The sequence below is a fragment of the Spea bombifrons genome, chromosome 9 (genome assembly GCF_027358695.1).
Source record: "Spea bombifrons isolate aSpeBom1 chromosome 9, aSpeBom1.2.pri, whole genome shotgun sequence".
In the NCBI taxonomy this organism is placed as follows: Eukaryota; Metazoa; Chordata; class Amphibia; order Anura; family Pelobatidae; genus Spea; species Spea bombifrons.
The window spans coordinates 33,061,830-33,074,377 of NC_071095.1; the positions used below are offsets into that span (position 1 = coordinate 33,061,830).

Consider the following 12,548-nt stretch of genomic DNA (forward strand, 5'->3'; position numbering starts at 1 on the left):
CTCTGTGAAAGAACAGCCCCGACTCCAGATTCGGATGCATCGACCTCCAGAACAAACGGTAACATAGTAACATAGTTACATAGTTCATAAGGTTGAAAAAAGACCAAAGTCCATCAAGTTCAACCTATATACATATTGTGTCCCTACTGTGTTGATCCAGAGGAAGGCAAAAAACCCTTATGAAGCAGATGCCAATTGCCCCATACCAAGGGGAAAATTCCTTCCCGACTCCAAATATGGCAATCAGAATAAATCCCTGGATCAACGTTCTGTCCCTATTAATCTAATATCCATAACTTCTAATATTATTGCTTTCAAGAAACACGTCCAGGCTCCTTTTAAACTCTTTTATTGAGTTTACCATTACCACTTCCTCTGGCAGAGAGTTCCATAGTCTCACCGCTCTTACTGTAAAGAACCCCCGTCTGTGCTGGTGTAGAAATCTTCTTTCCTCCAGCCGTAGAGGATGTCCCCTTGTTATAGATACAGTCCTGGGTATAAATAGGTCCTGGGAGTGATCTCTGTACTGCCCCCTTATATATTTATGCATAGTTATTAAGTCCCCCCCCAGTGTTTTCCCATTTAATACATATTCCCAGCCTGGATTTTTCTTCCCCATGTGCATAACCTTACATTTATCTGTGTTGAACCTCATCTGCCACATCCCAGCCCAAGCCTCCAACCTATGCAGATCCATTTGTAATCGTGCACTGTCCTCTATTGTGTTAACCACGTTACAGAGCTTAGTATCGTCTGCAAAGATTGATACTTTACTATACAATCCCTCTACAAGGTCATTCATAAATATATTAAAAAGAATAGGACCCAAAACTGACCCCTGTGGTACCCCACTAGTAACAGTCACCCACTCAGAGTATGTACCATTAATAACCACCCTCTGTTTCCTATCACTGAGCCAGTTACTTACCCACATACACACATTCTCCCCCAGCCCAAGCATTCTCATTTTATGTACCAGCCTTTTATGTGGCACCGTATCGAATGCTTTGGAAAAATCAAGATATATGACATCCAGCGATTCACCCCGATCCAGTCTTGAGCTCACCTCCTCATAAAAGCTGATCAGGTTAGTTTGACAGGACCGATCCCTTGTAAACCCATGCTGATATGGAGTCATACATTTATTTTCATTGAGATTCTCCAAAATAGCATCTCTTAAGAAACCCTCAAACAGTTTACATACAACAGAAGTTAAACTAACAGGCCTATAATTCCCCGGGTCACTTTTTGTCCCCTTTTTGAATATTGGCACAACATTTGCTATGCGCCAGTCCTGGGGAACAGACCCTGTCAGTATAGAGTCCTTGAATATTAGAAATAGGGGTCTGTCTATTACATTACTTAACGCCCTTAGAACGCGGGGGTGAATGCCATCTGGACCTGGTGATTTGTCTATTTTGATTTTTTTTAGGCTGCACTGCACTTCTTCCTGGGTTAGACAGGCGACATGTACTGGGGCATTTATCTCATCCTGCTGTATATTACATGGCATTTCATTTTCCTCTGTGAATACAACAGAGAAGAATATATTTAATAGATTAGCTTTTTCCTGATCCCCGTCTATAATAGAGGGTCAGGATACCAGAGATCAGGATAGTCGAGGAGCAAGCCGAGGTCAGGATACCAGAGATCAGAGTAGTCGTGGAACAAGCCGAGGTCAATAACGGGAACAACAAGAACGCGTACTGGGAAGGCGCTACCGAGATAGGCACGACCATCAGAAGGCAAAGTCTGAGTGTTAGAGCGTCTCTTAAATAGTCCCAGGAATTTAGGCACTAATTAGGGATTTCCCGCCAAATATTCAAACCGCCGATACGTCACTTCCTGCGCGGCCATCTTGTGTGTGGCGTTTACGTAATCTCCCAATATAAGTCGATGTAGTATCCGCTGGCGCCACTAGGTGGCGTGAAGAAGAACGTGTCCGGACACCAGAGCTCCCCCTTCTCCGCGGCGGCTGCGTCTGCTGTGCAGAAGCGGGGGGTCTCCCCCTTCTCCGCGGCAGCTGCGTCTGCTGTACAGAAGCGGGGGGTCTCCCCCTTCTGCGCGGTGGCTGTAGCTGCTGAGGGAAGGCAGGGAGTCCTCTCCCTAGAAGCGGCTGAGGTTGCCGTGCAGAAGCGGGGGGTCTTCCCCTACCTCGCGGCGGCTGCTGCTGCCGCTCAGAAGCGGGGGGTCTCCCTCTTCCTCGCGGCAGCTGTGGCTGCCGGACCGAAGCGGGGGGTCTCCCCCTAGCTTGCGGCGGTTGCCGTTGCCGGCCGGGGGACCCGGAGGATCTCCCTGCCGGTAGCGTGACAAGATGATCCTGATTTGACCCTGACCCACAATTTTAATATTAACCCCTTTAATTTTTTGTACCCTTTAGGACCAAGGCTGTTTTAACACTTTTGCGGTGCTCGTGTTTAGCTGTAATTTTCTCCTCACCTATTCAGTGTACTCACACAAGTTATATATTGTTTTTTTTCAGGACAAGAAGGCCTATCTTCAGATACAATTTCTTGATCATATCTAATTTCCTATTAAAAAAATAAAATGATGAAAAACTGAAAAATATTTTACTCATCCAAAAAAGCTAATGAAAAAACCTGCTAAATTTGTCCTGAGTTTAGAAATACCCAATGTTTTTTTTTTCCTGCAAATTATTGGACAATAAGTACAAGTAGCTTTTTGCCATTTCAAAACCATTTTTTCCAAATCTGGTTATTCTGCCCCATGTGCTATTTTGGGTATCTTTAAAGCCAGCCAATGCAATTTACCCCATCAATTAGGTCATTTTTTTATCACACAAATTGTACTTCAGTTGTGAATTTACAGCATCTGGTACATGTCACTGATGGTGACATAACTGCATAATTATTTTTAAATGTTAAATTTTTTATGCACATCTGCCCCCAGGCTTGCCGCTCTGAATACCCCCCCCCCGGATATGCCCTATATACCACTCTGGTCGACATCTGCACAATGCAAGGTTCATGTCATGCTCTGTCATAGAAGCCCCAGTGGAAGTGCCAGGCAGCAGAACAGGTTCACCAGCTGCCAGAGAGGAAGATCCAGGTCCCCTGCAGCGCTGCAGGGATCCGGATCTTAATCGTATAGCCAAACCTCTATTTGAGGTCACATTATAAAATGACCTCAAATACATGACAAGGAGTATTTTTCAGAGCATTTGCTCTGAAAAAAAACTTGTCTTATATTTCAGCAAATACGGTACATGCAGCTGTATGATTAAGGCAGGGTCCTTCAAAATCAACAAGTTATTACAAATACAGTCAGACAGTTGAGGTCTATACTAGCAGACATCTGCAGAAGTCCATCCAGAGGGAAACACATTATGTATATAATACAATGTGCACGCTACACCTCACATACTTAAATTGGTACTGGTATAATATATATATATATATATATATATATATATATATATATATATATATATATACACACACATATATATATAGGTGCTACTATAAAATATGTAAATTAACTAGAATTCCCTATATCTGTAATTACTTAACTGAGGAAGAAGCAGTAAGAAATCAAGGCCAATTAACAAATGCCACAATACCGAGTACATCCAACTGGTGTATTTTTTTGTCATACGCCAAAATAATGTGTTCAACGACACATAAGGTTCCCTGCAACTAGCATAAATGGAATTTCTAGTGACAAAATGCAATCAGTTTATTAGATTTTATCATTAGTAGCTCAAATATGCAACATTTAATCATGGAATGGACGTTATATTTTAGCAGCTCAGTGAGGTCTGGGTAAACGGTTTTATTTTTCAGTCGGTTCTAATTGGAAATACAACAGCTTGTGAAGAGAGAATACACATACTATTGGGATTACGATTCTCTCGCCCTCAATACAAGGTTCGGAAATTGTAATATTCCGTCCTAACGATTTTAAACAGGTGTGAGATAACCCCATTTAGCGCCATAAATATTGCAGGGACAAAGCAGCCCCCAACATGCTGCTACAGTGTCGGTGTGAGAGATTTAATAACGTGAGCAGCATTTCTACATCCTTTTTTCTGGTACGATTTGTTTAAAAACATCTCTCCATTAAAACAAATAAAAATCCATATAACGAAACCAGAGATAACTACCATGTAGACAAGATGTAAGTGAAGTAATGGTCGCCCACCACAGGAAATCATTTTAAGGTGAAATATCAATGAATCTGACCTTTATTCCACTGCACCAGGGTCCGAATTTAACGCTTGATCACCAGTTATGTTTCATTTTGATCCCGTCAAAAACGAAGTAACGGCTTTCCTATGGGCCGTTTTTCTTTCCCTAGCATATTAAAAACCTTCGGTTTATTATTATCCTTATGACAAAAATGGCAGCTCCTTCGATGTCCAAACCATGCAATCCGTGAACAAAACGCAAGAGCGCAGACTTGCAATAAATATCTTGAGCGTTTAGAGCAAATTGAGAACGTTGAAGCAGCACTGCCTGTGTGCTTGTGTATCGATTCCCCTGCTTGGGAGGGCATTGAATTTATATGTAACTTCACTCATAAGGAAACCTGCATATTATATTGTCAGCTTGCTTATGCATTACCGTCAAGCATATCACGTCCTCCGTTCTGCCGTGTATATGTTAGTTGCCAATGTGGTTGCTGTGGAAAAGGCTACAGTTATTAGGTGCAGAAACGACCACACTGCATTCTTGCAGCCATTTAAATGACAAACGCTTATATTACAAGTACTGCCTCTCTTTTTCCTCAAATTTCCGTGCTTGTCTTGATGAGAGGCGGAACCACGCTTAAGACAGAAATGTGGAATATACAGTTACATCTTCCTACACATGTTTACCGTCCCTGCAATAAAGTCTTGGACTTTGGACAATAAATGGTCATTTACACAACCAACAGCTGCAAACCTCACTGTGGGAATTAACAAGTATTGTGATGATGCAGGTTTATGACATATCTCGACAGAATACATGCAAAAATTAGGATTTTTTTTGTCGTTTAATGTATTAAATATTTAGGTATTCAATATTTTTGCATGTCCTTTAACTCCTTCGTGACAATGGTTTTCTGTACCCTTCATAACAATCAGAGCCGGCCTTAGGTGTTCTGGCGCCCTGTGCGAACTACTCCTCTGGCGCCCCCCCATCCCAAAAAAAGAAAGGAAAAAAATCTTGTCACTATCTATCCCCTCTGCCCCTTCTCACTATCTACCACCTCTGCCCCTTCTCACTGCATTCCCCCCCTCTGCCCCTTCTCACTGCCTTCCCTCTCCCGCCTCTCCCTACTTCCCATTATCCTTACTTACCTTGTTGAGTCCTGCAGTGGGAGCGGGAGGCGTCCGTCTTCCGGTTCTGCCGCGGTGCGTGCTTCACAGTTGAGAGTGAAACGGCCCACCGCGACGGAGTCACGGAGACTGAGGGGCGCCGAGCAGTTGCTGAAAACTTTCAACTTTATTCAACATCCTCCATGTTAAATAAAGTTAAACCAAACTTTATTTAACATGGAGAATGTTAAATAAAGTTAAAAAAAACAAAACAAAAAAAACCCAATGTTTTTGCCATGGCGCCCTGTGCGGCCGCACAGGTCGCACACTTCTAAGGCCGGCCCTGATAACAATGGCTGTTTTAACATTACTGTGGTGCTCATGTAATTTTCTTCTGTCTCATTTACTGAACTCGCACAAGTTATATATTGAATTTTTTAGGACAAGAAAGGCTTTCATTATTTTGATTGTATCATATCACTTACTATAAAAAAGTATAAAATATAGTAAAAAGTTTAGATAAAAAAAGACTTTTTCTGACTTTTACTTGGAAAATCTTTTACTTGTCTATAAAAAGCTGCTAGGTAGATTATACTATTTGTCCTGAGTTTAGAAAAACTAGTAGCATTTCAAAACCATTTTTTCCAAATCTGGTACTTCTGTCCCCATGTGCTATTTGGGACATCTTTGAAGCCGACCAATGCAATTTACACCATCAAACCATTTATATGTTTTAAAACTAGACACCCCAGGGTATTTTAAAAGCTAGTATTCTAACTCTTTCCATACACTAATTCTACCACCAATCTTTTCACACACATTTTAGTTTTGGTATGAATGTACCCCTCCTGGAATATGTCACTGTCAATATGCTACACTCCTACTATCAACCTTCTCAAGAAAAGCTACTTCACCTCTCTTATCTCCTCCTTGTCCTCCTTGCCACATTCTTCAATAATTAAATCTGAACCTTCAGATATGAAATATCAGCACTGTCCCCCCACATGCCCTTCCCTTTCACTCCTCACCCTCCTATTCACTGATTTTCTACTGAGACCGCCCTTATTAACATTACTAATGACCTACTCTATGCTAATCCTACTCAAGCTTTCTTCAGCTTTTGACACCATGAAGCATTCTCTTCTACTTCAAACTTTTTATGATTTGGTCTCTATGACTGCTCTATCTCCTACCTTTCTGATCAGCATCTCCCTCTCTAGTAACACTTCCAATCCCTTTCCCCACTAAAAGAAAAGCATAAAAAATAAACGATTAGCTCGTTCTTCCTCTTCCCTGTGTGTGGTGGGGTTGGTGGTAATTAATAGCTTAGGGGTACTCAATGTAAGTTTAACATCACTACATGGCCTTTGCTTAAAGCAAGGGGAACTATATGGTCTTCCCAGCCCCAACCAGACCCTGGGGTCTCTGAAAATATGATGTAGCTTCTCTTGGTCACTAGGTCTTTAGGACAGAACATCTTCCATTGCTGTTTTGGAGGCATCCATCTCTAGAACATAAGGTTGTTGTGGATAAGGGAACAGGATAGGGGCTGTGGTATAAAAAAAAACATTTTAGATTTTCAAATGCCTCTTGAGCCTTTGTTGTCCACACAAGCTATGGTCCTTTTTGGTCAAACGCGAGAAGTTGAACCACTTTGGAGAGGTTCTGAATGGATTTCCATTAAATATGGGTGAAGCTTAGGAAACACTACACCCCCTTCTTCTTGGTTGGGCAGGGTCTTGATGTGACAGCAGCTATTCCTTGTGACATCTACAGGGCGCTCATTACCTGCTGGGCGGAGGACCAGGTATCCAGGAGCAGGTTATAGTATTAGTAGTATTGGTATCTGGTATTGGTATCAGTCACCTGAGAACCTGTACGTTAGTGCTATGTGTGTTTTTGGGGTTGATAATGCAATTCCACTTGTCCGGCACAGTCTGGGTTCATGCGGGCTAAGTTGTTGGGTCAAGGCTGTCATGGCCTCTGCTACGCCTGTGGGCTCCATGGATGGCTTAGATATTATGTTAGGAACCAGTTAGTGGTATAAGACTGAAAGGAGGTCATTAGCAGGTAAGTATGAATCATGAGAATATTGCTACAAACTGTGGTGATAAGTAAAACAGGCGGGGCACACAAGTAGTGAACAGAGACCTGAAAGTAACTGCAGGTAAGCCAAAACTTAGTGGCCACTATGGCAGTCAACAGACAAATAGTTAATCCACCGACAATACAGAGTCAGGAGCACAGTACTTGGGATACTATGAGCATCAGAATATCTGAACATCATTTGTAGGGACATTGGAGGCTTTATATGGCTGCTGGGCAGGATGATTCTATAGGCCTCCCTCCTTTAATACCCCATTTGTTCTTTATTTTAGGGGGTCGGTATGGCCACACTCCCCCAACGCCTTCTCTTTTCCAGGAACTCTGCCCCCGCGCAAGAACACAAGTAGCAAAGAAACAGGCGTCCGAGGCGGCACTCGAAGCCTGCCATGGGAGAAGTGGGACCCCCCACTGTTCCACCTCCAGCCATAGTGACATGCTGGAATCAGGCTGTGGTTGCAAAGTACTTTCATACCCCCTCCTCTGCTAATAGGAATGGGGGGTTAGGTTATCTAAAGAAAAACCCACAACCCTCCATTCCATACCTAGTTGAACGAGGGGGTGTTAAAATGTAAGCCCAATGCGAGTGTATGCAAGTTTTTTCGCTTAGGAAACCCTAATAGTCTTACATTTGTGAGCTAAACTTTTTCTTCTGCAAATGCATTTTGCCATCTTACAAGCATTCGTAGTTTATAAACAATATACAGTATACTCATGGATAAGTAAAAAAAAAAAAAAAGGTCAAAAATACACACCAAAAATTGAGTTTGGCTTATCTGCACATACCACGGCCAGATCCGGGGCGGGGGCATACCAATTTCAAGATTCGTGAGCCCACAGTAGTACTGTGGAAGCTCATACTGTGAGTTGCATTGAAGACAGACTGGGGCTTCAGAAGCTAAGTTAGTAGCCTGTGTGTTAGTGTGAGTGTGTCTTGGTGTGTTTGTGCGTCTGGGTGCATACCCATTGTGGGTGTTCTAGTGTGAGTATCTGTTTTTAGTAGACCACCAGAGGAAAATTCGTTTTCAGGGGAAAAACATTTTTGTATTCATTGAAATTTGTCCATTGGCTTCTTTGGTTCGGACGAAATTAGTCCGACATTTTCATTTTCGGAAATCCCGTTTGTCCATCCGGTTGCCATGGAAACAAGATATAAATGCTTAAATAAGGATTTTGACAACAATAAAGAGGGCCAAAATTAGCATAAAGTTATAGGGTTAAGGATAGTAGAGGACTGGTTAACTTATCTTAATAGTTGTGAAATAAATAAAATAATTACATTATTAAATTAAATCAATTCTTTAATATCACCTATTAAAGATTAACCAGTACACTACTACCCTTATGCTCAACCTATACGTTTATATAACCTAATAATTATATTAAGCATAACCTAATATTTATAAAGAAAATAATAAAGTGAAAAAAAAAATTAATTACTTAATTGTTAATAAAAATATGTAGGTATTGCTCGAGGTGTTGATTAGCCCTCTCAGCTGCCTCGTTGGTCTGAGGGTCATAGACTCTCGCCAAAAAATGTGCTATAAATTGTGTGCCCCTTTTGGAGACAATCTTAGTTGGCAACCCATGGAGGCGAAGTACTGCACGTATGAAGACGTCGGCGAACGTCGAACCGGTAGGTTATTTGATGGTATCATATGAGTGATCTTAGAGAAGCGGTCTACTACCATGAGTATCACAGTATACCACTTGGAGTTGGGTAAATCCACAATAAAGTCCATAGCTATGCGAGTCCATGGAGTTGAACGAAGAGGCAGAGGATAGAGTAACCCAGCGGGAGGCCTCCTAGAGGGCTTATTAGCTGCACATGCTAACACATAGGAATGAACAAACGTAACAGTGTCCTTAACCCAATGGTCTGGGACACAAGATCCTTGGTATGTGCAATCCTCTGCTGTCCTGCTGTTCTGGAACCATGCAACACACGTAATACACTAGTTTTGAAGCGTGTTGGGACTAACAGTTTGCCTGATGGCAACGATGCCGGAGCCTGGGATTGTAGTTCAGAAATATGGTCGAGGAGTTTGACAGCTTAGATGGACTGCTGCTATGACCTTGGCAATTGGCATGATAGTCTCCGGTTTGTGACTCTCCTCCTCCGGAATTGTGTGCATGCGAGAGAGTGCGCCTGCCTTCACGTTCTTAGACCCTGTACGGTAAGTCAAGATGAACGGAAACCGAGAAAGAAATAGAGCCCATTTGGCCTGCCGAGGATTGAGGCATTTGGCAGATTCCATAAACTGTGGATTCTTGTGATCCATTAGAATCAATGTAGGAGCTGGAATGCCTTCAAGAAGATGCCAGCATTCTTCCAGGTCGATCAACAGATAAAACCCCGTCTGAGATTCTCCTCAATGTACGTCTCCATAGCCTTGGTCTCAGGGACAGACAGTGGGCAGACCTGGCCTCTGGGTGGCATGGTCCCTGGGAGTAAGTCAATAGGGCAATCGTAAGGTCTGTGGGAGGGTAATTTATCTGCCTTTTTCTTGTCAAACAGGCAAAACTCTGGTAAGGTTTAGGCAGAAGGGAAGTAGGTGGTGCGGTCAAAATTAGCGAGGCATGTCTTACCGTGCTGAGACAATGATCATCATAGGAATTGCAACAATCTGTCTGGTACTCCAGTCAATAGTCGGGTTGTGGGTCTGTAACCACGGAAACCCCAGAATGAGGGGAACAGAGGGAGAACAGATCACAAGGAATTGCAGTTGCTCCTTGTGAACTAATCTCACCAAAAGGATAAACTGTGATGTGGCAAAAGTAATCTTAGCAGGACAAAGTGGTTTTCCATCAATGGTTTCAACAGATAAAGGGCTGGCTCTGGGAAGAGTGGGAATTTGCTGTTGGTTGCAAAAAAACAGAGTCTAACAAATTACCAGCAGCTCCAGAATCCTGGAAGGCCTCAGTTACGATGGACCTCGTGGACCAGACCAGACGGACAAGAACAGTTATGCGGGTGACGAATGTTCCAGGGGAAGAGTCCAATACACCTATAGCAGGTCCCCCTAGCCTACTCAGGTGCGGGCGTTTCCCAACCTCTTGGGACAGGTCCTGAGAAGATGACCAGAGAGACCACAATACATACACTGTCCCTCCTCATTCTGTTCCTCTCATGTTCGGTCAGTCTGGCCGTTCCCGACTGCATTGGATCCTCAGTAGGGTCGGAGGAAGTGGTGGGAGGAGTGAATTGTGGGGCAGGGTCGCCTTCCCTTGACTCTCCTTGTGACACTTACGCAATCAAGTTGTCAACCTCTATAGGTAAATCTCTGGCTGCAATCTCATCCTTCAGGGTATCAGAGAGTCCATTAAGAAAGGCAGTGACCAATGCCTCATTAGTCCAGTTCATCTCTGCCATCAGGGTATGGCACTCTATGGCATATAGAGCGGACGGGAACCCTGACGAATGGTGAATAACGAGGATGATGCAATGGTCCTCCTTCCCAGAACATCAAAGACAGAGCTTAAAATCGCTACAAACTCGGAATAGGACTAGACAGCTGGGGTGTTTCTCTCCCAGAGTGGAGAAGCCCAAGCCAAGGCTTTGTCAGTAAGGCGCGAACTGACCTAGCCCACCTTAGCTCGTTCAGTGGGAAACACATACAGAGCTAGTTCAAAATGTATTTCCCATCGATTCAGGAGTCATCAGCATTCTGCAGGCTCACCACCGTAACGTTGAGGAGGAGGTAAATGATCCAGAACTGAGGCTACCGGTGCAGGTGTAGATGTAGGAGCCACCACAGGGTGGAGAGTATGCAGGTCAGGATCAGAACACTGCAGCAGAGTCTGGAGGGCTTGAGTGAATTGATCCAACCAGTGATCCATTTCATACAGACGAGCCTCGTCGTCTCACCGATGCGGTCTCATGATGGCCTTCTGATACCGTCACGCACAGCATAGGAGGAGATGCCGATATCAGGCAGAACCGTAAGATATAGGCTCAAGGTCAGACAAGCCAAGGTCAGGGCACCAGAGAGTAGAAATGTCATGGAACTAAGCGAAGTCAGGGTACCAGAAATCAGGAACAAAGAATAAACAAGCCGGGTTTGTAACAGGAAATCAAACATTACCATCAGAAGGTAAAGTCTAAGGGTTTCTGAGGGCTTAAATAGAGCGAGGAAGGTTTGGGCGCCTAATTTTAATGTGGTGCCAGATTTCAAATGGTCCGCTACATCACTTCCGCTCCAGCCGTCCTGCGGCCATCTTGAGTGTGGCATGCACGTAACATCTATTTTATATGGCAAGGTAATTTCCGCCTGCACCCCTAGAGGACGTGTAGACAATGACGGGGTCGATGGCGCAAGACTTCCCTCTTCTCTGAAGCAGTTGCGACTGCTGCAAAGTGGCTGGAGGTCTCTTAGAGCGCTCCCCCTCCTGCCGCTACATCTTTAGCGCCAGGGCCAGACTGTCCCACCGTGATACCGGGAAATTTCCCAGTGGGCCGGCAGGTCCGTGGGCCGGGCGGCCGGCAGACCAACATTCAAACCAGCCACTGAGCGGCTGCGAGCTGGATTGAAAGCCTCCTCCGTCCCACTGGGGGTGGGACGAAGAGCTGAGGCACAGCCATTGGGCGGCACGGTGCATGCACGCCGGCACCTTTAATTTCATGAACGGCCTCCACCCGCTACCCCCACCAGACACCAGGGAGTCAGAAGCAGTGGTAAGTCGGGGGGGGAGTGTTATATGGGGGACATAAGGCTTTTCTGGAGGTAGAGTGCCCCATGAAATGCCTTTTAATCCCCTATATGCCACTCTGCCTCTAGAAATGCCTTTTAACCCCCTAAACGCCACTCTGCCTCCAGAAGAAGCAAGACATGGAGTTTCCAGCAAAGCCTTTCACTACGTCTCTGAGAGTCCTTCGCATGCAGTTGCACACAAAGAAGGCCCTCAGCATGGTAGGGATGTCAGGCACGCCTTTGCCTCCCTTTCCGGGTTTCTTGTACATCACTGTGCGCTTTACTCTGTCCATTTTGGAGCCCCAGATGAAGTGGAAAACTGCTCGGTTGATGGCTCGGTGAATGGTGACCAGTAAGGGCCAGGCCTGAGCCACGTACTGCAGCACGGGAAGAATCTCGTTGCGCAGCACCAGCACTTTCCCTTCGATGGTAAGGTCTCTGAGGCTCCACAGCCCAAATTTCTGCTTTACTTTATTGAGTCTCTCCTCCCAGCT

At 44.3% G+C, this 12,548-nt stretch overlaps 1 protein-coding gene across 2 annotated transcripts in view; it reads right to left on the reverse strand.

The window, feature by feature from the left end:
* The window catches only part of TMEM121 (transmembrane protein 121), a 61,809-nt gene extending 57,121 nt beyond the window's left edge, over positions 1 to 4,688 (reverse strand). For both annotated transcript variants that reach the window (XM_053474873.1, XM_053474874.1), the window contains exon 1: positions 4,203 to 4,688. The gene's annotated coding sequence lies outside the window, so the exon portion shown is untranslated. The remainder of the gene's footprint in view (positions 1 to 4,202) is intronic.
* Between the last annotated feature and the right edge of the window lie 7,860 nt (positions 4,689 to 12,548).